Source organism: Lichenostomus cassidix, chromosome 4, assembly GCF_008360975.1.
Source record: "Lichenostomus cassidix isolate B80296 chromosome 4, HeHo_3.0, whole genome shotgun sequence".
Taxonomy (NCBI): Eukaryota; Metazoa; Chordata; class Aves; order Passeriformes; family Meliphagidae; genus Lichenostomus; species Lichenostomus cassidix.
The window spans coordinates 4,928,875-4,942,098 of NC_139484.1; positions in this window are offsets into that span (position 1 = coordinate 4,928,875).

Sequence of the window (13,224 nt, forward strand, 5' to 3'; positions counted from 1 at the left end):
CAGTTGCATGATGAGAATCCTGCTTCAGTTGCTCAGTTTTGTCACTTTCTGAATACTGTTGGCTCTTATAAGCAGATCAATTAAGTTAATTAAGATGTTTCACATGTAGATACAAATTATGCCATTGTAATACTTCAATTTGGTGGCTCCCTAACATGTCATCATTCCTAGCACTGAGGTTTTATGGTCATCTTAAACTGAAATAACAGTGGGTATCTGCTTAGAGCCTTGCTTTTGCTCTCTCCTGTCCCCAGGTACACTTGTCCACCCCGAATCTTTGCCAAAACCAGCAGTTAAGTTACTTCTGCTTAGGCTCGAACAGGAACACTCTCAGACTGATTTATTTTTCTCACGCAGACACACAAACCATGATCCATCTCCCCACTTAATTCCACTAGCACAGCTCTGGTACAGAGAAGGATGAAGAAGTCAGTGTCAGGAGTAGAAACAGCTCTGTTATGCATTGCTCAGAGTTTCCATGATCATCCCACTGCAGCCCAGGACACCAGAGGTGGATCTAAAATTACCTGTTATCTCTAAAATTATCTGCTTTTCACTGGCAAAGAAATCCAATGTTTGTAGTGCAAAAAGCTTAGAATTTCATTTCAAAGTATAATTAGCTAAGCAATTCTCAACAACTGTTTTGTTGTTCTGTACTCACCACTCAGTAATTACCACTTAAAAAAAAAACAACCAAGGCTCTTCAATGTGAACTCCTGACAGCAAAAACACAGGACAACTAACATATGGAGCTGTCCTTGGCCTTACTGGTTTCCCTGGCAAAATATATAGTGTGGGCTTAAGTGATCATGAAGGGGAGCTGCAAAAATCCTGCACAGAAAAAAGAACAAGCACAAGGTGGAAAACTACTGGAAAGAGCTTTCAACACTATACCATGGCTGAGACTCACCACAGGAGAGATACTTTCCAGGTGTAAAATGCATGCTAAAGAAAAGAGACAAAACAGCATCGAGAGAAGGGAAAACAAAAGGAGGAAGATGTGAAAATATGTAGTAAAGTCAACAAAAAAGAACAAAGGAAGTGCACGAAGTGAAACAGCAAAGTGAGAAAAAGGGAAGGAAAAGTGATGGGTTGCAAGGGTAGTATCATGTAATGGAATAAAGATGGAAAGAAAAAGGAATTTTAAAAGCCTGCAATTAAAACCAATGCATAAATTTATATTCTATTTGAGATGCAAATGATTGCTCAGGCCTAGTTTTCTATTAGATGTTGCTATGAGAAACAAAATTTCATTTGTAAATTTTTTTTTACTTTTTTTTTTCAATAATTGTGTTTTTTATAATAATATTTATTTAAATGCTTATCATATATATCTAAAGCAACCAAAAGAGATAATAACTAAGAGCTTCCTAAATTTTCTGACATTTAACAGTGCACGTAATACAGAGGCTTTATAGAATGCTAATAAATTTCCTTGACCTACTGCTGAAATCTGAATAAACATATAATTATGGACTTTCAAATGGGGTTTTTATCTATAGTGTTACATTAGGACCTGATGTGGTAGGCTTTAAGTAGCCTATTAGAAAATCTTTCAGCTTGCAGACAAGTCCAGCTATTGTGAGGTCACTGAGGGTTAGAGATTTATTCCTGAAATGAATGGGAGTTTCGTCATTGATTTAACAGAAGCAGTAAGGGCATTTTGCTTTTTCATTTTTTAACAGTTCTTCTGGACAGAGCACAGTATGCACAGCAATCTCAATCCTATTGGAATTCCAGCTGGGGGACAGCAAAGCCAACACTTCCATGGATTTCTGCTCCCAGACGCAGTGGGAACACAGTGTGATCCACATCCACAGTTTCTCCACACCTTTTGCCTCAGATAAACACATGGGTGAACTCAGTGGAAGGAAGTAAATCAGAGAACATCAAATTCCTTTAGGAACAGGTCCTGGCAGAAAGCATTTCCACTTCCAAGCAAGGAATCAAAGCAGCTGGGTCACTTCAAACAGCCAAAGCATGATGGTATCCAATTCCAAGCTATCCAAGGGCAGGTAAATCATGCAACACTCACTAAATAGCTTTGAGCCATACATTAACTCGTGGGGGTCTGGTATTTTAGCAATAATTTTTGAAAAAATGGTTAATTTTGGTAAATGAGTTCTTTACAATTTAGAGCTATAGATTGGGGACGAGCATGATTTTATTAGATCTTGTTTTTCTAACATCTTACAGCCCCCTGAAATTGCAAAAAGAAATAGTAGGTAAGAATATGCTAGCACTAAACCCATGAAGTTATAGTCCAATTTGTACTTTAATGGCTACCTAGCTGTTAACTTTTAAATTTTTATGATTCACACAGATTTTATCTATAATAGCATAACATAGCATATAATTAATATGCAATAAAATATGAAATAGCTTCATTCTATAACATAAATTCTATTTTTGTAGAATTTAATAAAAATCTGAGGTCATGATTAGATGTGCTTTGCAGAACCAAGGCAAAGGGATACTTCCCTGCTAGAGAACATGAGAGATGACCTGCAGGGTTTGCTGGCAGTGTGGCAGAACAGGGACACACCAGTAATGTCTATTTATAAAATGTTTTTACACACTTAAAAGCCATGTGGGGAATTGATATGGAATACCAAACATGTTCACAGCCTCAGATACTTCATTGTCACTTCAGAAAGAAGACTCAGCAGATAAATACAGCCAAATTTCCTATGGAAGTCAAAGTGTCACAAAAGCATGCACTAAACATGGAGAAACAGTGGAGAATAGGAATGGACTGGAACAAGAGACACAAGAATGGTTAAGTGTTTTACTGAAATAGGAGCTTTGACAAGAAAGACAGATTCTGGCATATGCCTTTTTCTCTTTTACAATCCATATTGTATATCTATCTATCTATCTATCTATCTATCTATCTATCTATATCTATATATATTTATCTATATCTATCTATATATGTCTATATCTATCTATATCTATATCTATATATCTATCTATAATCTACATCATCTATACATCTATATCTAATCATCTATATAATCATCTATATCTAGAGATGTATTTTTGTGATACATATATTTTATATTGCAACCTGCCTTGTTAAACCCTTAACAGTTCTCTATGTCATCCCTTAGCTCTGGTTAAAATAAATTAAAAAACTGACATTCTCTAATTTGTCAGAATAAAGGACTCAGAATGCATAGTAAACAAATCCAGGATATTTACCAAGAAATCCATCATTGCATGGATTTTGCATGTTGATTTGGAAAAAGTACCTTTGCCTTTTAAAATTAAATTTAGATTCACTTATTTTTATCTTTTAATTTAAGAGGCTGGGAGATAAAGTTGACCTTTTCCTCTGGACACTGTAAAAACAAATACAACTTCTCTACAATAATTTACTTGATCATAAACAATAACCTGACCATTATTTTGGACACCAGGAGAAAAATGTGTTAATAAAGAGACTTTCAGGAGCCCAATATATTTATTTAAAGATCTTTGTTTGAACTGTGAACAAATTTGAGGAGTACTCTGTGTGTACCAGAAGTGTTTCACTCCTGGGGGTGAGCACAGGCTCTTGTGGAAATGTGTCTTAATGACACTATATAAAATAAAAGATAAAGACTGAAACAGAACTCAGATTTAGAAATTTTCTGTGGTACTTTATCCTTGTGAACTGAAATTCTGTAAAATTAGGGACTAGGCAGTTATCAGAAATATAAAATAGATGTACAGCAATCTAACAAGAGGGAGTTACCTACTACACACCAGTGCTACATCAGAGTTAAAGAGAGATTGTAAAACCCTTTAAACAAGTGCTCCTTGAACAGTTTACACCATTTGCTGTTGGATACTAGTGATTTCACTATGCAGCTGATTTAAAGAATGGGGAATCTCGTGAAAGAAAGTCAACTTGTTCCCCCAGTTTGAGGAAGGTGATGGTAGGTGTTTATACGGCAGGATAAATCACTGATGGTTTGCTCAGAATATGAAATGAAAGAAACAGTTTTCCTTGGACTACTTTACAAACTACTTGCCTTTGCTTTATACTTGAAAGATTAAAGTTTTCCAAGTTAAAATGTTGTTGCTCAATTGTCTTTTAGGATGCCTTTAATATTATTGTCTAATTTAGAATAGGAAAGTACCTTTTTTTCAACATCTATGGAACATTTTTAAAAGTCAGTACAGTATCTGCTTGTCTGTGCATGCAAACAGAAATAACTGTCTGGGGAACATAATCATGGCAAAAGGTCATGTTTGCCCTTTATTTGAAATACTTTTAGACTATCAAGTGATTTAGAAGTCACTCAATCAATACCAGAAGTCAAGGAAAGCAGTTTGTTTTATCAACATGAAGATATTTTGAGTTTTCTAAGATGGAATGCTGTCTCCTTCTGCATTTTAATCAAGATTTCACAGGGTATTTAAGTTGCACTACACTGCAACAGCCACCTGAGACACAAATGTTTTAAAAATCTTAAAGACTTGCATGAGGCTCCTTCTCTTCCTCTTTCCCTTTCTGCCTTCAAAAGGCAAATCATCATGAAAGCTGAGACTATAAACACCTCCATATACATGTAAAAAAAGTAAAGGGGTGCTGAGGGATGGAAATTTAACCCATGTGCACCATGGATCAGTTTTAATTTTCATTCTATATGTTCTACTAAGACAAGAGGAACTTCAAGGTTGGATGTGGATTCCCACTGCAGGCACATTTGCTATAAACAAATGGTTTTATATAAAAACAGAGGTGGCTGAAAGAAGGAAGTCTGCATGAGGTTCAGAGACACTGAAATAGATATTTTCAAAGTATTTTATGGTATAGTCTAACTAAATTATTTTAAACAATTTTAAAAAATTGTTTCTATCTACAATTTATTGTCTAGTAAAAAAACCCATAAACCATTTGTTTTCATGTTAGTAATTATGCTGAAAACTCCCCCATAAAAAAGATCCCCAAATCTGCCCATGTCTTTGAATTTAAGAAAAAAAAGACAAGTCAAAAGTAACATATTTTAAAGGACTGATGAAAATCACACTATACAAGATTGTGTGAACAAGTTGATAATAATAAAGTACTAAAACAGCATTGTTTTTGGTAAATTCTACATATGTCTTTTCAATCTAACAATTGAAAATTGTCAATTAAATAATGAAATGGAAGATTAATATGTCTCGAAACTGTAGAAGGAGCGTGAATCCAGAGGGACCAGAGTTAAGCTACCAGAGTTTGTGAACCATGAAGGATTAGTTGAGTGAATTATGAGTGCAAACTGCAAAATTAAAGTTAATATGGGGAGATGGGCTACAAGAATATGGGGAATTGGGTCCATGTCTTAGGTGCTGCACTTTAGTTGAGACAGAATTTCTAGAAAAACAGTGCTACACATTGAATTTTGATCCCCTCTAAAAATCAACCACTTGAATTACTCAGGGAACCCTAATAATTATTAAAACCCAGTTCTTCCATTATGCCTTTCCAGTCCTTTTTTTAGGGAAAAAAAAAAAGGTGGGGAGGGAATTAAAATATCTGTTATGTTATGCTAAGAAATATGTGTATTCAAATGAAAAAGCACTCCGTTAGAAATAAATTTAGATGTTCAGCCTGGGTGAGCATTTCCTAAACAGTCATTATCTCAAAATTAGTATAAAGACTGAAAAACTAAAATAGCTTATTAACGGACTGAGACTCCTTAAACTTTTTCTAATGTGAGTCAGGTGTCTAGAATCTTTTGAAAAACCTCACTAAGTAACTATCTGTATCTTTAGGCACTTAAATGTCTTCCCCTGTTGTACCCTTGTCAATCGATTTCAATTAGGGTGCTAGGATTTGGAAATATTCTAATTTCTTCACAGATATAACAATAGTCTTGGACAGGAGCACCCATCTTGCCTACACTTTGCTCTTGACAAGAAAGTTGGGACCAGGTGACCTTTGAGAGCTCCTTCCAGCCTGGTATTCCATGATTCAATGATTCTATGAAAATAAGGTTGTTTCAAAGGCACTTGGAGTTACATGAGAATTTAACTTTTAGCAGGTAAACTCTAACATCTAGTGAGAGAACCTCCTGCAGATCACAAAGTTTGCTTTTCACTTCTATGCAGCGGTTTAAGTTCAGGGAGCCCAGTTTCACAGAAGGGGAAGTCAGGAATATGCTTGTCATTGCTGCTGTTTTGGAAGTGTAAAGGGATATGAAAGGGCAAAGGGCAGAGAAGGGAGCCTGGTGGAATTGCCCAGGTGGGCTACAGGTGACACGAGCTGGGGACAAAGCACTGAGAGGATGGCAAGCAAACCATGGTTCTTTCCTCTTGCAATGGGGTGGCACCACCCATGTGCCATGAAGGTACATGGGATTGTTACTCAGGCTCAGCACAGAATTCAGACCTCAGCGGATCCTAATACCTAAGCAACACTTCAGTCTAGCAATACCGTACCCATTAGTACAGAAATAGGCTTTTTTTCAGCACTTTATGAGGAAAATTCACTGTGTCGCCATTTTTTTGATTTTCCCTCTTTTCCATCTTTCCTGGAAAAAAAAAAAATCCCAATTTTTAACTCCTATCTAATGTTTCATCCTTAAGGATTTCATACTTGTAAACAAAACGACTGAAAGCTGACAGTTGGAAATGTCATGTCTGCTGTCAACCATTCATGAATAATTGACACCGAGATTACCCAGGGAAAGCTGCAATTATCTTGACTCATTAACATACGAACTAAGCCTGGTTTTGTTCTGGGGTTGTAGGATTTTCCTTTAACTCCTTGATGTAGAAGGTAAAAAAATCCCAGCGGGAGTTTGCTGTACAAAGAATAAGTCTGAATGAATAAACAAAACCTCAGAACTATGAAGACATATTAGAATTTCAAGCAGTATTTTGTTTAATCTTGTATTTGCCGTTTTGCTACACTGCTATTTTACAGGGGATGTCACTGTGGCAGATCTGTGTGCTCGCCTAGGGCTTGGTGGACAGCTTTTTGCAAATAGAGGTGTCACTGGGAAGATCTTCTTACCCATGTTTGCATTTTCATACCCATGGGGCTGTAGGTGTCTACTCAGAAAGCTGAAATAGTTGGTGATCAATCAGAATTCAAGCAAGCTAAGTTTCCTGGATGATAACAGGCTTAGCAGAGGGGAAATTTTTTTTTTTTTTATGGAATTCTTTGTTCTTTTATTTAAAATAAAATGACAAAAAAAGTCTTAACTTGATTTTAAGATTAGGTTTAGCAAATCAACATTAACCACTGAAACAAGCAAGCAAAGTAGTCAGGAATTTCCCAAGGCAGGAAAAACATGTAAAGAAACAAGTTCACAATATTTACAAAGATAGTGGAAATAACTAACTGCTGTTCCCAAGCATGTTAAAAGCTTTCTCTCAACCTGTACAACAGCACAGACACAAAATTTTTTAGCTGCTGTGCAAAGTTGTAGGGTAGCCTTAAGGTTTAGGTTAGAAACTGAATTAAAAGTTCTTTTCTTGAAAAAAAGGCCTTTGAATTACAAGTTGAAACCATGAAGCTATTTCCCACAAGTAATTACCATTTTGGCTGCCCCTCACTGCTGGTCCTATTGCCTTTAGAAGCACAGCATATATTGGAGGCCATCATACCAATCTATAGAGTTGAATTATAACTTCTTTGGTGTAATGAGCTCTCTTTGACAGCTGCACACAGTCAAAGTCATTGTTCAGAAAGGATAACCAAGCTATTGCCTCTCAAGTGTAATACACTTCATTAAAATGCAAGTCATTTCTTAAAATGCACATTCACTGAACTCCAACCCCTCATAAATCTTGTAACATTTCATTTCTTGTTCACAGCTCTGAAATCTTTAAATTTGGGCCTCTGGTAACTTTCTGCATAACCTTAAAACATGTATGAATTGCCCACTGTAGTATTTTTCTTCTTTTTTGTACAAAAACTGCTGGAGAAAATTACAAACAGTTTGGAAATTCTTGCCTGTATGATCTTTGCAGAACACCTGTCAAAAGCAATTATTTAGACACTGGGTCTTCTCATGCTGTTGAAGACTTCCTGACATCCACCCAATTTTCCCATCCTTTAATTCCATATCTTTGTTCTGGGTGATAATATCATCGGGAAAAAAAAAATTCTCCTTTTTTTGATCTATAGATAATTTCTTTTATATGGCCTTTATATGGTCTTCATCCCCCCTTAGTAAATACAACACTATCCATCTCAACACAAGAAGACAAAATAAACAAAAAGTCCCTAAGTGTGTCAATTAAAGGAGAATAAGGGAACTATGAAGAGACTGAGGCCAGTTCCTGATGTTTCCTCTCCTTTTTTTATAAAAACAGTATTAGATTGAAACTAGCTGAATAAGTGACAAAAAAATACCAATGACAATGACAGATGTGTCCAAGACAAGGCTGGGTGGGGCTCTGTGCAACCTGATCTCATGGAAAGTCTCTGCCCCCAAGAGGGGAGTTGGAACAAGGTGATCTTTAACATCCCTTCCAACCAAAGCCATTCTATGATTCTGCAATATCTGCACCATCTTCTCCGATAATTTTATATTTCTGTCCAAATTCATTTTAATCTTTGAGTATTTATGTGGTGGTTTTACCTCTTGTTCTGCATACAGCGCCACTGGTGTCACCTACAATAGCCTATTCACTGTTTTTTTCAAAATACAGTGTGAATCTGGTAACAGATGACTGCTGCTCAGATTTTCTTCTTAGAGAGGGCTCAGCATTAATCAATGTAATACATATTACTGTAATGTTAAAATTGTATATACTGTATTGCATTCAGAACCCACAATTCTTAAGAAGCAGGGCAAGCCTACTTAAAAAAATCTGAATATTTAAATTCACACCTGCTGACACATAATCCTGCAGTGATCTCTAGAAACAATAATCACTTTATATAGCTGAATACAATCATGCATCATTTTTTCCATAATCAAAAGAATAAAGTCAATTGCATTATATATAAGCAAAAATAACCTGTGTAAGTTACAAACAAAACTAAGATGTTTTCAAGCCATTTGTATGTATAATCCATTTGACCTCTCAGCATTTTTCTTGTATTCAACCAGAACCAAAAAGGCCTCAGCGGACATTTCTCAGAAATATCTAAATCTGCCTGTTTTTGAGATTGATTATTACTCACTTACTGGAATGCATACACCTACAAACCCAGCCTCAGTGGGCAAGGATTCAGCACCGAGGCGACCTGAGGGTGGCTTTCCAACCTCTGGAATTTAAATGCCTCTCTCTGTGGAGACTCGGAACAAGCTGAGAACTCAAACTGAAGATTAAAGTGGAGCAGAAGCCTTGTGCACAGAGACATCACTTATTCATGAGCACTTACAGATGTGGTGCTCCAAGTCGGCAGAGAAAGTGTGTTTTACCACACCAGCCCTAAGCAGAGCTTCGTTTCTCTTACTTCTTAAGAGCCACACACTGAATCCCACTTTTTAAAGAGGTAATTTGCATATAGTCTAATTGTCCTCTTTAATCAGTAAACATTTTATGGGGTAACACTGACTAGCATTGCCCATTTTAAGGGACTCTTTTTCCTATGTGGAGGCAGCAATTTACACAAACAGCAGTCACTGGCTATTATTTAACACAAGAGCATATTAAGAGAAAAGCAACAGGAAAGAGAATGTAAAGTTCCACTTGGAGGCTGTAGTAAAGCTGACAGTCTAGCAGAAAGACTAATCAGTACATAAGAGATTCAAGGTTGCCAGCAATTAATTCGAACAGCAACTGAGCATATTAAGGGGTCTCGGTCAAATCCTAAGAGTTTTGAAAAAATTTAACTTAATCTTTGCCTTCCACTGAGAGCTGGCCAGGTTCCAATCCATCACTGTATGGGGAGAATATAAAATCCCCTTGCACTATTTTCTATAACTTATTAAGCATATGCTAGACACCTCTGGGGGAAAGGAAAAAAAAAAAGGAAAAAACCTACTGAGCACATTTTGTTTCTTCATGGAAGGAGCACCTATTCTTCTTGTTACCCCATTTTTTCAGCTGGTTTAGCTCCCCCTTGTTTTAGACATTCTCTTAAGCACTGGCAAACTCAAGATGTCAAACATCACTTTAATTTTGTCATGCTAGCATATTTGCAGCTATGTTCCTGTCACTTTTAAATTCTAGCTTTCAATCAGAAAAACTTCTGATTACTTCCCAGCAGCATAATTTTACAAGCTCCGTAGAAAGCCTAATTCCACACCTAAATGACAATACACAGCATTTTTCAGAGAATTATCATTTTTACCTGGCTTCAGTGGCAAATGTAGAGACTTACATATTTTGTGTTCAAGATTATGTTATGAAGGCAAATTAATTCAAGTGATGGCTCACAATATTTCAGTTTTAACTTGCAAGTAGAACTTGAACAACTCCATCAGCCCTCTCCTTTTAGCACACTGATGTGGGAAGAGCTACAGAGACTCTTTCACTGGCCACAGGACAGCTAGAAATGATTGCTGACCTTTACCAGAGAAGCACAGACTATTCTGAGTTGGAAGGGACCTTAAAGCTCATCCAATCCCAAGCTCACTGCTGTGGGCAGGGACACATTCCACTAAACCAACTTGATCAAAGCCCCATCCAACCTGGCCTTGAACACTACCAGGGCCAAGATATTCCTTAGCTTAATATATTATGAAAATGTCTTAACCTCAATATCTTTAGCTTAAAAAACCATAAAGATGTATTTTTCTTAACATTTTTAAGGTTGCGTGATCACCTGACAATGAAAGAAAGGAAAGCAATCATCTCCAGTTTAACCAGATGTGCTGCTTCCTATTTGTTGCTCCTTTCCCAGTTCCTTTCCATTTGTTCTCCAAATCCATCACTGGCTTTTTTCTTCACGGGCTGACTGTGGAGCTCTCTGCTCAGGAGCTTTTTTGGACATCAAGCACTGCTGTTTGAATCTCTTGGCTTTCCTCAACAAGAACTTCATGCCTGGCTCCTCAAAACCCAAACAAACCTTCAACACAACATACTGACTCTCACTAAAAGAAATGAAAAGGAGTTTTGCGGATAAACAAGACGTACATTTTATTGCAAGCATTATTATTCCTTCCAAATTCCTTTTAGAACACACATGGAATAATCATTTGTATGAGAAAGGGTTTGTGTTGTTTATGTTGGGGTTTTTGGCTTTGTTGGTTTTTGGGGATTTCTTTTAATGAAAAAAATTTCTGGATTTAAAGAAGAGGATAAGTTTTCCTATTGTCTTTCTGTCTGAACTGTCAATTGCTTGCAAACTTTGGTGTCTTCATACTGTTAGAAGCAACAGCTGTTGAGTGCTTTTTTTACTAGACCTAGCATCCTTCATTTACTCAATTGTACCTTGTAGACCTTTTCTTTTTGTAATTTTTTTTCTCTTCCACTATTCTATAGGCACTGGCCAGTTAACTTGGATCATTCCAGTTCTCCAAAGGCGAGCACAGTGAAATCACAGATGCTGGACAGGACCTAGAGTACCCTTTCTCCTTATAATCAACAGTAACTGTAATTACTTCCCACATTTTTAGTGGGAACTGAAAACTAAGTAATCAACTTCCTTGGCATTGCTTTCTGGTATTTTTCTCAACTACCCAACCAATATTTTCTTTCACTTTCTTCTAATAGCAATAGCAGGTGTTTGCTGTTAATCCTGGTATCTTCTGGGATCTGCAGTTTCTGTGTGCTTTCATTTTTCTTATTTAAATGGAGGTTGCAGATTTTGTATTTTCTGTGTACCCATTCATCTAAATGTAAACTAAAAACAAAATGCATTAATTTTTTCCACATATTCTTTGTTTTTCAGATCTGTAGCTATCTGCAGAACTGTGGATGAAAGGATTTATCAGAAAGTATAGAGTGAAAAATCTAAGAGGAATGTCTGATATATAAAAAAGTAAAAATCAGTTTTCTCCTTCTGGCTCTTGCTCCAACTGCAAAATGGAATACACATTAATGTGTTACAATCTAATTTATTTTCTTTTTAAATTATAATCAGGTTCCAGGGTTAGTTTTTCATAGTATATATTTGAAAAAGAAAATAATTCACGACTCCAATTTCCCTTTATCCTATTATATTGATAGTGGAGAGATGGGGCTGCTCAAGCATTACAAAGTCATTTTATGTTATTTTGCTGAGGTTATTGTTGTTTTATTATTAAATTATTTCTTTGGCTGGGTTTTTTTTAAATATGATGATTCATATCCTGAATATATTAGATGATCACAGTATAGAAATACCTGACCAGAGCCATAGGACTGAATTATGTGTCAATGGATGAAGAAACAGCTTAAGTACACAGAAGAGACTCAATCCACAGCATAAGCACAAAGAAAATTAAAAAAATAATAGTCTTAAGGATATTTGAGAGCTCAGGTCTTATTCTCCTAAGCTTTAGTGATTCTAGGTCATATTAAAATTGCAAAATAGTCATACAAGATCCTTTGTTGTACTCAGATGGAAACATCAATATTTTAGAAATACCTAAAATTTAAAATATATAGGGTTTAGCAATATTGGTAAAAAACAAGAGCAAAATCTACTCGAGGCCACTTTATAGGTCGTAAAAGAAATATCTGTCCAAATAGTTTTCCATTTCTGTCTTTATTTTCATTAAAGGACCTTTCATTTTTTGAAACCAGTAGGCAAGCCACTTCTCATCAGACTGAAAGGCATTTGAAGATTGGGTTTTCAGCCATGTAATACCAACAAGAGCATGAAAGATGGAGAGATTTATTAGTGTTATTACTACAGAGCATAAGACTTGGATGGAGATGGTGAAGAGAGCATAGCCAGCAACTGTGGGAAATATAAGTGTTCCTGCCTCCCACTGAAATGAAAGCAGTGCTGGACCACAGAGAGAAGGGAAGATCAAAAGTTCCACCAGACTAAGTGACCAGGCTCAAGCCTTGCAGGTCACAGGATCACAGAAAGGTTTGGGTTGGAAGGGACCTTAGAGACCCTTTAGTTCCAGCTTCCCTGCCAGGGACACCTCCCACTAGAACAGTTTTCTCAGAGCTCCACCCAACCTGGCTTTAAACACTTTCCAGGGTGGGGCATCCCCAACTTCTCTGGACAAGTGCCTCACCACTCTGCCAGCACACTTCAGCAGTTCCCAGGGTCATCCTTTCCTCCCTTTTGGAAGATGGGTACAATATTTCCCCTTTTCCAGTCTCATGGCACTTTACCTGACTGCCATGACTTTTCAAATAGCATGGCGAGTGGCTTAGCAACTACACTGGCCAAGTCCCTCT